The sequence below is a fragment of the Leptodactylus fuscus genome, chromosome 7, assembly GCF_031893055.1.
Source record: "Leptodactylus fuscus isolate aLepFus1 chromosome 7, aLepFus1.hap2, whole genome shotgun sequence".
Taxonomy (NCBI): domain Eukaryota; kingdom Metazoa; phylum Chordata; class Amphibia; order Anura; family Leptodactylidae; genus Leptodactylus; species Leptodactylus fuscus.
The window spans coordinates 76,165,895-76,184,548 of record NC_134271.1 but is presented as its reverse complement, the minus strand read 5'-3'; positions in this window follow the sequence as shown (position 1 = coordinate 76,184,548).

Genomic DNA, 18,654 nt, shown 5'->3' with positions numbered 1-18,654 from the left:
TCCCTAGGGTGTCTGACCATAAAAGTAAAAGAGGAAATCAAAAGTTTTTTTAAAGTATATATATATATATATATATATATATATATATATATACAAAATTTCAAATCACCCTCTTTACCTAGATCACATATAAAAATAAATAAAGAAAAGTAAATATAAAACTTTAGGGATCCCCATGCTCAAAAATGCCCGAAATACTAAAACATTTATCCCATATGATGAACGGCATAGCGGAGGAAAAAAAATCTAAATAGCCTAATGACGTTTTTTAACATTTTTTTTTTCAACATTACCGTATTTTTCGGACTATAAGACGCACTTTTTTTCCCCCAAATTTCGGAGGAAAATGAGGGTGCGTCTTATAGTCTGAATGTGGGTGGAGGAGTGGGTTTGCAGCATGGCCGCGCTACTGCCACCGCTAGTTTTCTTCAGCGGCAGTAGCGCGGCAATCTGCAGGCCCCGGCAGCTAAGACAGTCCCTGGCATCTGCTGTAGTAGACCGGCGGATGCCGGGGAGTGTCTTAGCTGCCGGGGCCTGCAGATTGCCGCGCTACTGCCACCGCTGGTTTTCTTCAGCGGCAGGAGCGTGACAATACTGCAGGCCCCGGCAGCTAAGACACTCCCTGGCATCCGCCGGTCTATTACAGCAGATGCCGGGGACTGTCTTAGCTGCCGGGGCCGCGCTACTGCCGCTGAAGAAAACCAGCGGTGGCAGTAGCGCGGCCATGCTGCAAATCCACTCCTCCTCCGCAGGTCCCGGCAGTCAGTTAGCCCCCCCCCACCAGCCCCATACCTTTAGTGATGCAGGCCGGCTCCTGCACGGCGAGGCCGCAGGAGCCGACCTGTTCCGATGACAGCTGGGAGCCTAATGAAGGCTCCGAGGCTTGTCATAGATATATATTACTATCGCGGCTGGTCTATGACACTCCGCGATAGTAATGTATAGAATCTCCCATAGACGGCAATACACTTGTATTGCCGTCTATGGGACTTGCAATCAAATGATTGCAGGTTCAAGCCCCCTAGGCGGGGGATATTAAAATAGTAAAAAAAAAAAAAAAAACACTTAAAAAAATATAATAAAAAATAAAATAAATAAAAGTTCACCTCCTTTCCCTAGAATACATATAAAAGTATAACATTACTGTGAAACATACACATTAGGTATCCCTGTGTCTGAAAATGCCCGGTCTACTAATATTTTTATGTACAGTGAACGTCAAAATCAAAAGTGCTAAACTGCCGGGTTTTTCTCTCTGTTTTGCCTCTGAATTAAATAAAAGGTGATCTAAGCAATAAACATTTCCCAAAATGGTATATCTAAAAAGTACACCTGGCCCCACAAAAAAAACGCCCTATACATCCCCGTACAGCTGCAGGGTCACCTGTCAATGTGGCCTTGCAGCTGTTCCAAAACTACAACTACCATATATGAAATATTTTACCATTTTTTGCCTGAAATTTTTTTTCCCCTATTTTTCTCCTCTAAAACCTGTGCGTCTTATAGTCCAGTGCGTCTTATAGTCCGAAAAATACGGTAATTAAATTTTTTTTATAAAAAGTGATCAAACCATCAGACCTTCCTCAAATGGTATCAACAAAAACGTCATCTTGTCCTGCATAAAAAGACACCATACCCAGATCCATACTTGTAAATAGGTGAGGTGCCTTTTTTTCTCAGAAGAGATATCACTCGAAGTGCTGATGCAGAGTTAGATGTTCCTTTAGGCTAAAGCCCCACATTGCAGAAATGCAGTTTTTTTTGTTGCGTTTTTTTCAGCAACAGAAGTGGAGTCCAGGAGTGGATTGATCAGAATATAGAAGTATAAGGACTTTCTATATATTTCACATTCCTTTTGTAGTCATTCTTGGCTTTGGCTCAAAAAAACACAATAAAATCTGCAACAAAAAAAAGCTGTGTTTTTGCAACGTGGGGCCTTAACCTAAGATAGTGTTCTAAATTCTTGATGAGCTTGATGAAAACAGTCAGCATTTGGACTGTCATGTGGAAGAGGGTCTGGCGGAGGTGGAGGACATGCTGGTAGTAGTAATGGCACATGGTGGTGGTACTGATAGAGTTATTAGGAGTAAACCTAGAGGTGGGAACACTCATGGAAAGAAAGAAGCCCTTGGCCAGGCCCATGACATACCACAGCCTGAAAACAGTGGTGGGACGGTGACAGTGACATTGACTATCATGTTGATTATGTGTTGGTCAGAACACCTGGAAAGCAAATAGGGTAGGGGGGTAAATAATGAACTGAACCATGATATGACCTAAACCTGCCAGGCATAGAAGCAGACCTCTTCTAGCAAGGTTAGTGGTTGTTGGAGGTAGTGGAAGACACACTGTGTGTTTAGAAAAACTGAGAGGCAGCTGGAATTTCTTGGACTTAAAAAAAAAATACATTCAGTGCAATATGTTTTTGAGCAAGTGGTTTCTTAACACTGGCTACCAGTCATTTCTTATGACATTACTAAGTCTGACTTTGCATCAAATACCTAGATAGGGGTTATATATAGCTCTAGAGGCTATAGGCTATCCTAAATTTTTAACCCAATTTGAACTTCCATAAAACTTTTGTTCAGAAGCAATCAAATCTGAAATGATATAAAAAGAATCTTGAACGTTTTTCTGTTCTTTATTTACAGCCTGTAATTATGTGAAAGGGTCATCACTTCTCATCTGTATGATGAGTGGCAGGGGTCTTTACACCCTCTTAGCTGTTAGATCAGGGGTCAGCAACCAGCTGCTGTGAAACCACAACTTCCATCATGTTCCATTCACTTCCATAGGAGTTCCAAGAACAGCAGAGCAAGTATGCATGCTGGGAGTTGTAGTTTACAACAGTTGGAGTGCCGAAGGTCGCCTAGCCCTGAGTTAGACCCTCAGGCTCTCAAGTGCTGGACTACCAATTTGGATTCCATAAAAAACCTGTCTGGTGGTCACAAGACAACCAATAAAATAAAGCCAATGATTATTAGTAATATCATCCATGTTTTGTTTTTTTTTAACTTGGAAATGAAATAGTTAATCACTCCCTTACCACCCAGGGTGCCACTTTAACTCTTAATTTAAGATCCCATCTTTCAGACGGCAGATTTGGCGGTTGTACGTTCACCTTGGATTCCTCCCTGCACTGAGGTCAGGGGATAATCATACACATTAGGGAGAGTGTGTGCCTACATAGGCGTACGGAGACTTACAAGTCATTCCTGCTCCGCTAGGGATTATGGGTAAAAAATATGCAAATCTATTCTCCTGGATGGAATTAGGAGAACAGAGTGCACTCTGTACACCACCCTATAGAGGGCAGCATCCTTAACATCATGAACGACTCAGTTATAAAGTCTTTTAATCATAATGTGGATTTAATTGCGAAATCAGTATTTCTGTCCCAAAAGGACAGAGTTGTTCATGATGTTAAGGATGCTGCCCTCTATAGGGTGGTGTACAGAGTGCACTCTGTTCTCCTAATTCCATCCAGGAGAATAGATTTGCATATTTTATACATAGGCGTACGGAGACTTACAAGTCATTCCTGCTCCGCTAGGAATTCTGGGTAAAAAGTATGCAAATCTACTCTCCAGGATGTAATTAGGAGAACACTGCCTCTGTATACTGCCCTCTAGGGACAGCCCCCTTAACATCATGCATGACTCAGTTAATAAGCCTACTGACATCATGCTGGGTTTATTGCTAAATTAATATTTCTAATCCAAAAGGAACAGATTCCCAGCTATGTTATGGGAACCTGTTCCTTTTGGAATAGAAATACTAATTTGGCAATAAACCCCGCATCATGTCAGTAGGCTTATTAACTAAGTCATGCATGATGTTAAGGGGGCTGTCCCTAGAGGGCAGTATACAGAGGCACTGTTCTCCTAATTACATCCTGGAGAATAGATTTGCATATTTTTTTCCCTGCACTGAGTCAGCTCTGACTTTCTCCAAAACATCTTTGTAAAGTTTTTCCAGAGTTTGCAGAAACTTTCATCTTTGTAACTAAGGTGAGGTATAGATGAGGGATAGAACACGGCAGGTGTTGGCAGAGTGTGACTTGGGGGGCTCTATCCATGTTGTGCCTGGTACAAACCCCATTCAGTAAATCTTGATTTATGACAGTTTACAGATTTCCAGTCACTCTACAACCTTGAATTCCCATCACCCACCCTTTCCATTGAGTCAGCAGCATGTGGTACACCCAATGGCCACCGGGCTCTAGGCTCATTTACTTGTCCTATTCCACATTGAGACAAGCGGCATTAACACCTCATTCACTACAAGCAAGGAATAACATGAACTCTTAATATTATGCAATGAAACATTCTGCCACTTACTAATAGACTTACTATATTATGTGCTCACCATTATCCAGATCGCTGCTTGTCATCGGCGAACTGATGTTGTATTTATATGCAGAGGTTAAATTATGTCCGTTATTTATATGCAGAAATATTATGTCCATTATTTATATGCAGAGGTATTATGTCCATGACCTTCTGTTCTAATATTTCATCTTATGCAGTATGTAATTTGTGTATCCTGATAGGTGGGGGAGGGGGAAGGATAATCAATTACTTGACCTTTTTATCAATGTGTCTGAAACTGCACAAAATGTATCAAACATGCGCAGGTCACAAGAGAAGGTTTGCTTAAATTATTTGTCGATTTGTACTGTCATAAATCTACTATATTTATTTCCTGACACGTCTGGTGCTGCCGAGGGAGTGTGTTATGTAAGTAAACTACCCCTTTAAAAACTTGATAAATTTTCCACGCTGTCAATATGTCCATATTTCACCCTATATATACAGATATACATATTCAGAATCTGACATTTCCTGGAGCTTGTCAATGGAAAATGTGAAATTACAGATCTGAGGAATGACCCTGAAACTGTATCTGTAATAATAGTGGTATGTCGTGAATATCCTGCGTCTCCAGGGCGCGGCGCGGTCAGCTCGCAGGTAGGATAATAATGGCCACATATGTAGCGGCTCCGCATCCCTTGCTCAGTAATTAGGGACTGCCACGCACTGGAGGCAACCAAGACGATTAATTATCCTTAATATGAAAGCCAGATGTGAATGCTTATACACAAACCACAGGGTCGCCATCTTGCCGCTTTTTCAGGTTGGCTCGATTCAAATCTCATTGGCCACCCAGAAAAGAAAAATTGCCACAGGAAAAAGGAAAATATCTGCAGTAAATCATTTTCCGTGGACATGAATAGACAGAGAAGTCATTTCGCCCCCCTGCCTATCCAGCCGCCGTCTAGAGCACAGAGCATGTCGCTGGCTGTCATGGCGATACCGCCTGATACATCTCTGTCATCAGTCTCGGAGCTCATTCTGTGTACTGCCGTGAATTATGTCAAATATTACAGCAAAACGTTGCAATGTTTACTGCCAGAAGTGCAAGCTGAAAATAGCCCCCAGCAGAGGCCACTGCGTAGAATGTGAAAGGAAACCTTAAATGAGCGAAACCCAAAGGGACCTGCAGACATAACACTCATTTGTTAGTTGTCTAATTGTTTCCTGAGGTCTGGCAAACCTCACACCTCCGCACAACAAGTGCACTGAGAGGTTCCACTTCTGACACCAGGGGCCGGCTTCAAAAGACCAGAGGAGGTGGTGAGGAGACCAAGGGGCCAGGGTGGGTGGAGGTGAGGAGAGGAATGCTGCTGCTGCTTCTCCATTTGGTCACCGAAGTGTTGACACTTTGTCAGGGTTTCACTTTGGAGAAATGTTGGGAACATTCCTTTGAAGGCTCTGATGTGTGGCACTGTATAGCCACATAGTGGTATAGGTCACTTACTGGCCATCCTGAAAAAAATACATGCTGTCTGATGCTGTCTTCTTTCTGCAGGACACTACGTGGGGCCTTAGCCTAAGTCAGCGATAAGGTTAGATCGTCTATGGTCACCTGAATGTAACAGTTTTTCCGCATAAAAATTCATGCCTCCATTGTCAAGATATTCATTTATTTCACCATATGCAAATGCTTCATACCAGTATGCTGCACACCGATGTATTGGGATGATGATTTTGTGTGGCATAGCCTGATAAGTGGCACAGCTCTTATATGGCTGATCCCTCTGTCATTTACCACTTGCCAGTTGTTACATTTGAATGTCCCTTTCAAAAAAAGATCACTTGTGCTACTATTCCGTGATTCTAATGGGGACACGGCCTTGACAAGGACCCAATCCTACTCATGTCATTGTCGCTATATTTTGGTTGTCACATTGTCAAAAGCTGTAGGTACATAATAAGTGGATATGGTCATGCATACTGTAAACTCCATGAGCTAAATTCAGATAGTTGTCCTGGTAAATGAATGATAAATAATTTAACAACATCAAGTTCTCCTGTAGGATTTTTACATATTAAATGTTTCAAAATTACAATACCATCAAAAGCAATTTATAATGTAAAGCTAGTGCAGTTCTGTCTCTGACCCTCGAAGCAATCCCAATTGCCAACCCTACATAGATCCTAGTGATTGACCTGAGGACCCAATAACACACCCGCTGCCCACTCCATAATAACCTAATAATGATCCAGAAGCTGGGAAGGCGGATTTGATTGCCACTTTAATAAATCTTAATGGGATTATGGTATTTTCAGAAATTGATAAACTGCATCCACAGCACATGGAGTCAATGAAGTCAACTTTGAGGAGAGATCAAGGCATCGAGAGGAGGTCACCAGTGTCATCATATGTTATAGATTTAGTGTGACTGGTGTCTGTCACAGCTGCCAGCTCTGTGGCCCCTGAGCCCACCCCTCAATAACATGTAATTAAAATGGCGCATGTGTCATATACATTCCTGGGATTAATGATACTCCCTGGGGCAACTTAACTGGGGGATAAAAGACAAAGGGGAAACATTTAGTTTATTTTCCAGGTGAAGGATGATGGGTTTGTGTCCCATCACAAGAGAAAAAAGCACAAGACACAAATAGAAAAGCAGTGCTCAAACCATACACCATGTTTATGAATGTATCACACAGATTTTCCTCTGGCAATGTATCATGTTATAGTGTAACATGGCTACGCAGTGACAAAATCACAATATATTTGTGTGTGTCAATTTGTGCCAAACATTGGCATAAACTCAAAGCTGTGCTCACACTGGCGCAACTATGGGTTCATCCATGAATAATCTAAGGAAACCAATTACTTATCTGGAATAGTACAGCCAATTACATTATTGGGGGATATTATTAAGGATGGCATTTCCTACACCAGTTGTAATAAGTCAGACAAGATTCTTTAGAATTATTATTATTATTTTTCTTTCTTTCCCTATCAGTATGTCTTATGCAGTCAGTATGGAGTGCAGGAGGAAACCCACGCAAACACAGAGTGAACATACAAACTCCTTGCAGTTTTCATCCTTAGCAGGAATCGAACCCAGGACTCCAGAGCTGAAGGTTACCATGCTACCCTGAATTATTAAGAGGCTCCAGTTTAGAGACCAAAGTTGATTTCTTTTATAACTCACTCTAGGCGTGAGTTACAGTTACTCTAGGTTCGGTTCACACTAGCATCAGGTTTCAGGCCATGGGAACCTAAGAAAGGAAAACCCTATCAACTTAAAAAGCAATTACCCATGGAACCCATAGACTATAAAGGGGTGCACGGGTTTCTGCATAATTTTCACCGTTTTCTCTCTGCCTATTTTAAGTGAAATGGGGAATGGAGTTCCCAAACGCTAGTGTGTATCTAGTGTAAATTTTTTGGACCGAGATGTCCCCAATCCTGGCATGCTTCAATCTCCATCACGCTCCAACCACTTTTGTTGGTGAGCGGCACGCATAATGAAGTAGGTGCCATATCTTCGGCTCCCAAAAAGGATCATATGCCAAAGATGAGCCACGACTATTCCAATTTACACCAATTTTTCTAGAGTAGAAAGTATAGAAAATTCTCCCTGTTCTGTCCATAACAGAAAACTGACAGAATAGAGCCCTTGCATCGTAATTATTCACCGGAAAGGACCTCAATGGGGCAGCCCCCTGAGTAACAGGAGGATGGGGGGACATAACAAAAGAGGAGGCATGAGCTGTGCAGAGGATCTATAGGGTAGATAGGGGCCTTAGTGTTCTGCCCATCCAATCATGGCTGGTTCTCATCCCAGCAGTGAATAGGTTAGTCCCTTAGAGGATAGTAATAGTAGCAGAAGATATGATATCAGTTATCACTAAGGGTTCCAATTCTTGTCATTATTATTACTACATATTTTTTTTAAAAAAAAATATTTATTGATTTTAGTTTATTTTCTGATACTTTATTATACTTTCCATATTTGTTTTTGTATTCTGTAACTTTGTTTTTACATTGAGCTCACTTAGCTTTTCTCTCCTTTTACCCTCCTTCTTCTTTGCCTTCTATGTCTTTTTCTTTTCTGTCGTTTTGCTTGGTTTTGGTGTAAATGGAGCCAGAAGTCAAATGTTTTTTTTCCATGGCCCCTGAGTACACAGCTGTGCAAGTGTGGATTTAGTGAGTGCCAGCCGGTTGGTACACAGTCTTCTTGGGCATGGCTCATTACCGGCTTACCTTATACCAGAGAACATTCAGTCCAGGCAGGAAATAACTGATATGAATTCACTTTTTTTTTTGCTTGGGCCACACCATGGACACTTGAGTTGCTCCTCAAGATGCCTGCACTACACCTAAGATTTGCAGTTTCTTTACTTGTGTTCTCTGGCCTTATGAGTGTTGCCAATGGGGCCCAACACACTGTGCATTAAACACATAAATTTTGCTTTATTTTGGTCCATCCCCTCGAAGGCAAACGACCCGGACAGAGAAGTTTCCGCAAAAGGTGCAGAGTCATAAATCCAGGGAATAACATAAACAGAACATTGAATTAGTCGCAGTGCGGAGGACGCGTTCCATGCTCTTGGCTGCTGAAAATATGCTTAAGAAGCTGCTGCCAAAAACGAAATATGGAGAAACCTTCACAAACACTAGATGTGTTACAGAACTGCAGACGTCCACCGCCTCAGTGAGCGACACCCAGCAAAAAAGGCTCAGACGTGGGCGCCAACACCTGGCATGCCACCAGAGACCTGATTCATTAAAGCGCCTTCTATTTATAGCAAAATTCATTAAATACATTATTATTTCATGAAGGTCATTGTGGCAGGAATTTATATAATCAGACATTTGGTTATTTCTGTTGCCGGGGTTTATGACATAAAGATGACCCAGTGCAGTGAGACAGAGCTATGTTGTATCCCAAGGCTTAGCTGCATTGCCTATTGGCGTCAGAGGCAGTGTGAAATCCATCTCCTGTCTCATGGAGGCTCACAGCTATTATTCCCCTGTGTTTTACACTGCTTCTCTGCTCTATTAAGGCATAACTATGATGAGTGATTCCAGTTTAGCTGCATGATCTGTTGGAGTCTGAGATGGTCTTAAATCTACACACTGTCTCACCACACGTTCTAGCTGCTGCTCTACTCGCCTTTCCCCATGCTTTACACTGAAGCTCTGCTTCGTCAGATTGTCAACTGTGCACAAGTCCGACAGTAATTCAGTTTATGGAAACAGCAAGGACAGAAAATTGTAAGTTCAAGGAACCTTGAATAAAAAGATAATCAGGTTTCATCCTGAATGTACTGAAAGGTCTCTGTGTGCACCTGACGCATGAGATTGCAAGCTCTGTGGAACAAACATATTTTTCTGTACTGAGTCGCAGCCTATGTACATGATACATGACAGGTAAATAAAATCTTAGCACAAGCCTCATCATGGTGTGTCAGTCCAAGTTTCCTCTGTACCCCCTGCCTCCCCTCGTACCCTCCCCAATGTCTGGCCTCAGAATTGCTGCCTGTGCTGAAAACGTTGGCTTTTCCCAGGAGCAGTGTAATATCGTTAATGGGAAGACGGGAAAAAGGAAATGTTTCACTAACATGGAGAATTTCTGGCCTGCGTCCTCTATGAGGCCTGTTTGTCAGAGGGGGAAGGAAACTGGTGAAATGTGAGCTTCGTGCAGCTGCAGAGTCAGGAAAATAAAGGCTGAATATACCCAGAGACACGGCGCACTGGGAGGAGCCAGTCACCTTAAAGGGTTAATGTTGCACTATAATGTACGAAGTAACAGCAAATAAGCCTGGATGAAAACAACATATGGCATATCTGTCACTCAAAGAACAGGCCCCACCCAATGCGATCACATGATTCATAGTGACAATGATTAGAAATTGCTGTTTTTTTTTTGTTTTTTTTTGTTTTTTTTTTGGGGGGGGGTTCATTTTTCTTCTTTGTCAAAATAAAAAGGGAAAAAAAAGGTAAAATCGAAAACCAATCTGTTGCTAATGTATGCGGATATATGCCAATGTCAGGCAGAGTTCTGCCCCCATGTTTGTCTCTTCAATGTGAAGTATAGTGTCATTTATTAACCACTTCAGTACCGGGCCAATTTGTGGTCCAGGACCAGACACATTTTAGGTTTATTTTGTATGTGCAGTTTTGAGGGCTGTAACATTTTTCCCGTATGTCTCAGTCAACTAATTTTTGCGTCTTTTTTCGGAGACACATAGGGCTTTATTTTTATGTTATCTTTATTTTCGAATGTGTTTTATTTTTTTTTTATATCTGGGAAAATATAAACAAAATAGGAGGGAAATTGTGGTTGGGGGGGGTTGAGGGTTTGTAGTACTAACACGCTCAGCTGAGCTATTCCTTAGTACTACTAACACGCTCAGATCGGCTATTACACTAAGGAATAGCTGAGCTGAGCGTGTCAGTAGTACTAAGGAATAGCCAGCTGAGTGTGTAGGAGATGTAGGAGAGCTGGCAGATATGCAGCAGACTAACACGCTCAGCTTGGCTATTCCTTAGTACTACTAACACGCTCAGCTGGGCTATTACACTAAGGAATAGCCGAGCTGAGCGTGTTACGCTAGGTTCACACCTGCGTTCTGGTCTCTGGTCTCTCTTCTGCATGCCAGAAGATGGAAAGCACAGACCGGGTCCGACCGTGAGCGGCGGTGAGCGTTTTATGCTCCCCGCCGCGAAACCGTTTTTTTTAATCCAGACACAGAATACTGCATATCCGACTCTGTGTCCGGATTAAAAAACCCGGTTTCGCGGCGGAGAGCATAAAGCGCTCACCGCCGCTCACGGTCGGACAGCTTTCTCACCCATTCAAATGAATGGGTGAGAAAATCTCCTGCAGATTTCCATCTCCTGCTCTGTTTTATGCAGGAAACGGAAACCTGCAGAACGGACACCTGGGTGCAGATGTGAACAAGCCCTAAGTAGTACTAAGGAATAGTCAAGCTTAGCTAGTCGTGTTAGTACAGGAGGAGTAGCTGGAGGGATGGTTGGGTGTAGCGCAGAGCTCTTTCATCTCCGGTGTCTGGAGTAGCCAGGCTAACTGCACGGGCTCTGCTATATCTCACCATAGAAATGCATTGACCAGTGTTGAATGGCCAGTGTACGGGCATTCAGCCAATCAACGCTGGCCAATGCATTCCTATGGGAAAAAGTCAGCTCACGCATATCGCAAGCTGACAGGGATTCTGACAAGATAGAGCCTCAAAGAGCTAGGTGAGTGACATTCCCCCCTAAATAAAGGTTATCCCTAGTTAACCTAGATCTGTCCCTGTCTCACATTCATATAGTTCACAGTCCCAAATTAGTCGAATGGTAAATCCACAATTCGTCTAAATTGGAGGTTATCTGTTTCTGGCTACCAATTCCTTTTTCCGATTTTTTTTCACTGCCTACCTTGTCGTATTTCCTATCCCACCTCCCCTGCACAGTTATTGGTGCAAAAAACACGCCAGGGAAGGTGGGAGGGGAATCAAATTTTTAGTGAGTTTGCCACGTGCTGTTCGATTGGAATCAATTCGATCGAACGCCGTTCGCTCATCTCTAGTGATAACCACTGAGCCACCATGTTGCCCCATAAGTAGGTAGTGTTATTTAAGGGACAGAGAAGGGAAGAATCTGACAACATCTTGTCATGTATGCAGTGAAATACTGTCTTGTATAATAGGTATAGAGCAGTATGTTTCTCTGAGGCAGGGACTCCTAGCATTAATGATAACTATAACGCTAGGAGTCCCTCTCCGGGCCTGATGTTCAGGCTAGTAAATCTGGCACACACATGGAGCAAGTTTCATTGGTATTGTTCGCGGGTTGTGTGAATGTGGGGTTAGTCTGCAGTCAAATCTGTTTTCTTCACTGAGGATTGTCCAGACTAGATTCAAGTGTACACAGCTCTCAGCTATGACCTGTATTATGTCTATATGGGCTTTCAGGTTTGATTGAAAACTAGAATTGTCCATTTTACTGTCAGGAAGCAGGGCTGTTGTATTCTATTAGAACATTACATAACTTTTCATTAGTGAGTGAGCTTTATTACCATAAGACTGGAGCTCTGACACTGGTTACATTACAATTTAGCTGAGGTCGTGTGGTGGAGCCAGTGAGCACTTGTGGCCTAGGATTGAATATTTGGCTCATGAATGGTATTTTTTACTGTGAGTTGGTTCTGTGTCAAAGCAAATGACTCTCACAAGGTGATGCGTAGGAGAGGCCGACATTGCACTCTCGGGGTCATTACAATTGCTGTAGATATTTTATTTCTGGAATCATAGAAGAATTCACTGAAAACTGAAGAGGAAATATGATGATGAGAGCAGGAGATGGAGGAGAATCCAGGAGGAACAGAGTGGCTGGGATGTGTGTGGGTGGCACGGGGTAACAGCTCTGTCTGGAGGCCCCTTACACTTTCTGGGAAGGTTTAAGGAGGAGGACACTAAATTGTGAGGCGTTATAGAATGAGAGAAAACAGATTTAACAGCAGGTTCAACCTGTCATTAAAATGCTGGATTCCAGTTTTCTAGGGTAAAAACAAATTGTCATTTTGTGAATATCAATTTTGCAGCTTTCTAACAGGTTTCTTTTTTTTATTCAATTCCTCAACACTTCTATATTAACAATTGCCATCAGTGGATAGAAACATTATCGCTCACACCTAGAGGCTGAAAATATGTGAATATCTAATACTTCTCACTGCTGAGAGTTTGTTACAATTGCATCCTGGCTAGACAAACTTCTTCCATCATATACAGATTATGAACTTGAAGAATAATCATGCCAAGGTTACCCGGTATTATAGAAGATTTCCTCTTAATCTTGAAGCATACAGTGGAAGTGATCATTATATCTGATCCAATTCAGTTTGGACTTGACAAGATCTACAGGGATCATGGCTTTTTTCCAGCAAGTTTCCATAGATATTTTTTTCAGCTAGAAATAAGAAGGAAACAAACTTATGGGATGGTCGGGATACTCCAGGAACATTTTCATTCAGGGCCTGTGAGGGTGACATGCAATGATTTAGGAGAGTAATAGAATACAACATATTATTCTTCTCCAGAACCATCAGACCTTTGGACAACCCCAGCAAATATGTATATTGGCTCTCACATCCCCCCTATTATAAAAGCACATGGAAGGGAATGTAGGGAACATTTTGGATAACCTGTCTGGGACCAAGTACCAGCAGAGGAATACTCAACCCATGCCATTTTAATAGAAATCTTCAAAGTTTTCATTGCCATATAATAATAACAATAATAATGATAATAATTTTTAATATAACACAGAAGAAAGTCTCATGTTATGACGTCATTAATTTACCATACATTCTTCAGGTTAGTCCTCAGGGTTGGTTCACACTAAACATTCAAATAGGTGGAGAGAAAAGTCCTGCAAGTAGGATAGGGTTTCCATTTTTCCGGTTCCCAAAGTGGACCAGAAGAACATAAACCCGAACGCTAGTGTGAACTCAATTTCATATAAACAAATGACTGACCACGAATAAATAGATTTACAATTGGACTAACATCATATGAATATCACAAATCCAAGTGGTATCCTATAAAAATACTAAAATCTTAACATAGTTTAAATCACATAGACCGCGCCTGTTGATTTTAGTGATAAATTAATGTTATAGCAATCAATATATCATGAACGACCTATCCAAATGAAACTACTCACTTTCTCACGCCATAGGAAAGTCAAAGTATATCTATAAGAGTGTATAATATGTGAGAAGATCAGGAAGCATCTATATCTATAACTATACCCCCTTAAAGAGGACCTTTCATGATTTGGGCACAGGCAGTTCCATATACTGCTGGAAAGCCGACAGTGCACTGAATTCAGCGCACTCTCCGATTTCCCGATCTGTGCCCCGGGTAAAGAGCTTTCGGTGCTGGTACCATAGCTCTTTACAGTCAGAAGGGCGTTCCTGACAGTCAGTCAGGTACTGTGTGAGCAGGGAGGAAGGCCCCCTCCCTCTGCTCACAGTGCTCGCCCATAGACAAGTATTATCAGGAGGGGAGGGGGCGTTCCTCCCCGCTCACACTGTACAGCGCGATAGGCGCTGCTGTGGAGAAGGACGTTCCTGACTGACTGTCAGGAACGCCCTTCTGACTGTAAAGAGCTACGGTACCAGGACCGATGGCCTGTGCCCAAACCATGAAAGGTCCTCTTTAAGCTCCTCTACAGATAATTTCTGAGACAATAATCTACTATCCAAAACAATATATAGAATGATCACATATACAAATAATATATTTATTGTCAATATTAATTATCAATACATACAAAAACGTTATACTGTATAAGAACAGAGACTAGTACAGTGTGGGTATGATGGAAATATACCTTAGATATAGAACCACCTTCTGAGAACCAAATGGCATTCACTAATCCCCAAAATGATCAGAAATACTGAACACACCTACATAAAAGGCTAAATATAAACAGTATGGTAATAAATAAGTCACCACTACCTAAACAGAAAAAGTATTAGCTAAGCCCTAAAGAAGACCTGTAGGCGTACATGTTATTCAAAAGATGAGCCGATATTCAAACTATACAAAAGGTAAACCACTAAACCTGTATCCGTACCACTACTAGGAATAAAGCAAATACAAATAAGTCACTATAACAATAAATCATAATGTATCAAAACCCATCATCCATGGTATTACATACTGTGAGACATGGCATTAAGGAACCCCAACACAATAGGGACCTTCTGTGTTTTTGGACGGTGTCTAGTTGAATAGTATTTGCAATGATATTTTTCTTTTTGGCCCACAGGACAGTTATAGGCTGCCTTGCTGTTTAGGTGGAGGTGGTCGGAGTTCCCAATAAGTCTTTGTGACTTGAGTTTACCCTAAAGAAGTCATTGGTGGAACACGCATGTTCTCATTGGTTTCCGTTAAAAGCATTATTTTAGCATCATAAGTGTTTATTACATGTATTAAGAATCTAATAAATATGTGTCCTCTCTTCCCCCAACAACAGCCTATGTGTCACCTTTGGGAGGTCTAAGCAATGGTGACAGCTTGGAAAGATTTAGTCCTCATTTGGTCAGTGCTTGAAGTCTTGAGGCACATGAAAGGGTTGTGCCGACACTTATCCCCTACCCACAGGACAGGTGCTAAGTGTCCTATCACTGGTGCCTGAACACAAGGTTCCCAAGGATCGGGGACCGAAAGTCCCCCAAAAGCTTCATTGTGAATGGAGCACCAGCACGCTTATATGACTGTTAATGCAATCAACCCCATAGAAGTGAATGGAGCAACGGCCATACAAGTGCAATGGTGCTCCATTCACAATGAGGCTTTCAGGGGACTTTGAGACTCCCTAACACTTAGCCCCTGTCCTGTGGAGTTAAAGGTGAAGCTGGAGTAGGAGCCAATGATTGGGCAAATCCCCCTATTTATATTAAGAAGTCCACAGTACTGGGTTTCAGGAATGCATAAATACAGGACACATTTGTCTGCTCACTCGTATACAGATGGAGCCAAACAGCCACCCTCTGTGCTGTAGAGAATGTAGGATGGCTGACATCGGGTTATGAATTTGGTTGCTTTACCTATGTTTTTTTTCTTTTAGATGTCAGAGCTGGTGGTGAGTTGACCCTGAAGAAGTCATTGGTGGAACCTGCTTGCACACTGCCTTCTAGCGACTGCAGAACAGGACATGCATGTTTTCATTGGTTTCTGTTAAAAATGGTTACTTCAAGTTCGGAAATGTTTATTAAATGTGTTAATAATCCAACAAAGATGTGTCCACTCTTCTCCCAACAATGGTATGTGTGTGTTTATGTCTACTTTGGGGGCTCTGAGCACTGGTGATGTTTTGGAAGGTTAAGGTCTTGATTAGTGAGTCCTTCCAGTCCTTTCAGTAGTCTGGTGCCTGGCTCTTGCCTTGACCTAGTTTGCTCTGTTAGCTCTGTTAGCCAGAGATATATGCCCACACAGCAATGGGCCTCATCCAGCAGCAAGGGACTGCTAAATTACTGGTAACTAGGTCCCCTGAAGCGTGATTGACAAGATTGGGGACATGGGAGGAAGGATAATGGTTGGTTTGACTCTGAACATGCCTCTATGGTAGTCGCTCCAAGCAAACCCCTCAAAATTCTTTTCAGTTTCAATGTTATTACTGTATGTTATGCACCTGTCTATATTTTACATAGTACTGATCCAGCCAGTATGATGCCCCCTTAGTTGTCCTAACACAATATAATGCCATACTTGCCAACATTTGGATGGGGAGATTCGGGAAACTTTTTATATGAAGTAACGCCCCTTATAGATGTGCCCCATCTCCTTCCAACAGTGTCATGCTCCCTTTCATATATTTGACACTCCCGATTACCTCCCGAGGTATGTCCCGATTTCAACACATATACGAGTAAAGCAGGAGCTGTCACAGCCTTACTGCGCGCTCTGGCTTCAGTGTGTGTAGGCGTGATGTGCTGACGTCACATCGGGCCACAACTATGTGAGTGGAGTGAGAGAGCGGAGAGAGAGGTGGGGGAGCGTTGGAAGGTGAGTAAGTATTTGTGTTAAACATTGAGGGGAATGTAATGTAACTGTATGAAACTGGGGGCATATGGGGGGGAAGAACGGCATCACATTAGGGAAGATGAAGGGGGGGAGAATGGCATGGCACTGGGGCAGATGAAGGGGGGGACATGAATCTGGGAGCAGAGATGGGGGGACATGAATCTGGGGCAGAGATCGGGGGGCATGAATCTGGGGGCAGAGATGGAGGGACATGAAACTGTGGGCAGAGATGGAGGGGGGGACATAAAACTGGGAGCAGATAAAGGGGTTATATGAAACTGGGGGAGAGATGGAGGGGGGGGATATAATTTACAGGTGACTATAGGAGGATTATAATGTGTGGGGGCACATGAAAAATGAACGAGAATGGGCGGAGTCAACATAAAAGTGGGTGGGGCTAAGTTTGCTGCGGTGGCCCGCGCGCCACATATTTTGTCCCTCTTTCGGCTCTTCAAAAGTTGTGAGGTATGCCTTAGTCTCAGTTGGGTTGTCTTATGTAAAGCAACTTCTCTAAATGAGTTAGGTGATCAAGTAGTTGAGAGAAGTTTCAGACAGCAATGACAGGCATTTCTTCTACAGGGAATAACAAAAGGAATGGGATATATATAGGAAGTACTTAAGGAGAAGAAAGTACTAAAAAAACGCAGTAAAAAAAGGCTTAATTTCTGCAAAATGGGGCATCAGCCTTAAGGTAAGGCCCCACGTTGTGGAAACGCAGCATTATTGACTGCTGTAGAAACACAGGAGAAAAAATGCTGCGTTTTACACCATCAGCAAAATGAATGAGACTCTGGCTAATACCATCTGCACATTGCAGAAGAGAACACTGTGTTTCCAATGTGTTTTTTTCCACTGCGTTTTTTAGTTGCAGTTTGCTACATGGGGTCTCAGCCTTAAAGTGTGCTCTATCCCAGGTATACCCATGACGCGGGGAGGAGGAATATAGTTCACTCCCAGCGATTAAGCTAAATGAGATCATATACCGCCTGAACATGCCCATAACCCCTCCCCCTTCCCAAACAAAGACACATACACCTCTGACTGGATTTAATTTGGCCTGTTCAGGCCGATTTATTTAAACAATTAACATATTACGAAAATACTGTACAACAATTACAACACCGCCATCTGACTGGGCAGTGTATAATTACCCCCCATGTAAACCCTTACAAAGCGACCCCTTTTATCAGTGCAAACTAAAACACCCTAGCCACTCCCACCGAGGGGATAGGCACCACCCCGAATCTGCCCAGGCGCAAGAACACCAACCTCGAGCAGGACTTGACAATCTGACAGCATAAGCCTGAGACCCCATAGGGACCCGAGCCCAACTAGGAGACACCTCAGGCTTGAACCATACCCCACTAGGAACCCCATACCACAGATGAGGTCGTAAAAACAGCCTATTAGGCCTCTAACACCCCAACCCCCCCCAGGCCACAGACTCCCGGCCATGACCCCTTATGGCCGAGAGTCCCGCCACACCTCCAGAGCTCGCTCAACACCACCCCGCAAACCAAGCATCCAAATATCCGTACCGATGGCGTTCAAATGAACGCCATCACGACGCAAATGTTCAACCGAAGGAACCTCCAACTCCCTATGACGAACCACTAACCCACCATTGCGCAAAACAAAACGCGCCACCTCCCGATTCACCTTAATGCGCGTTTTCTCAATACGTACAGCAGAACGCGCATGACGCCAAACGAGGCGCGCCACAATATCGGACCAGACAACTATGAGG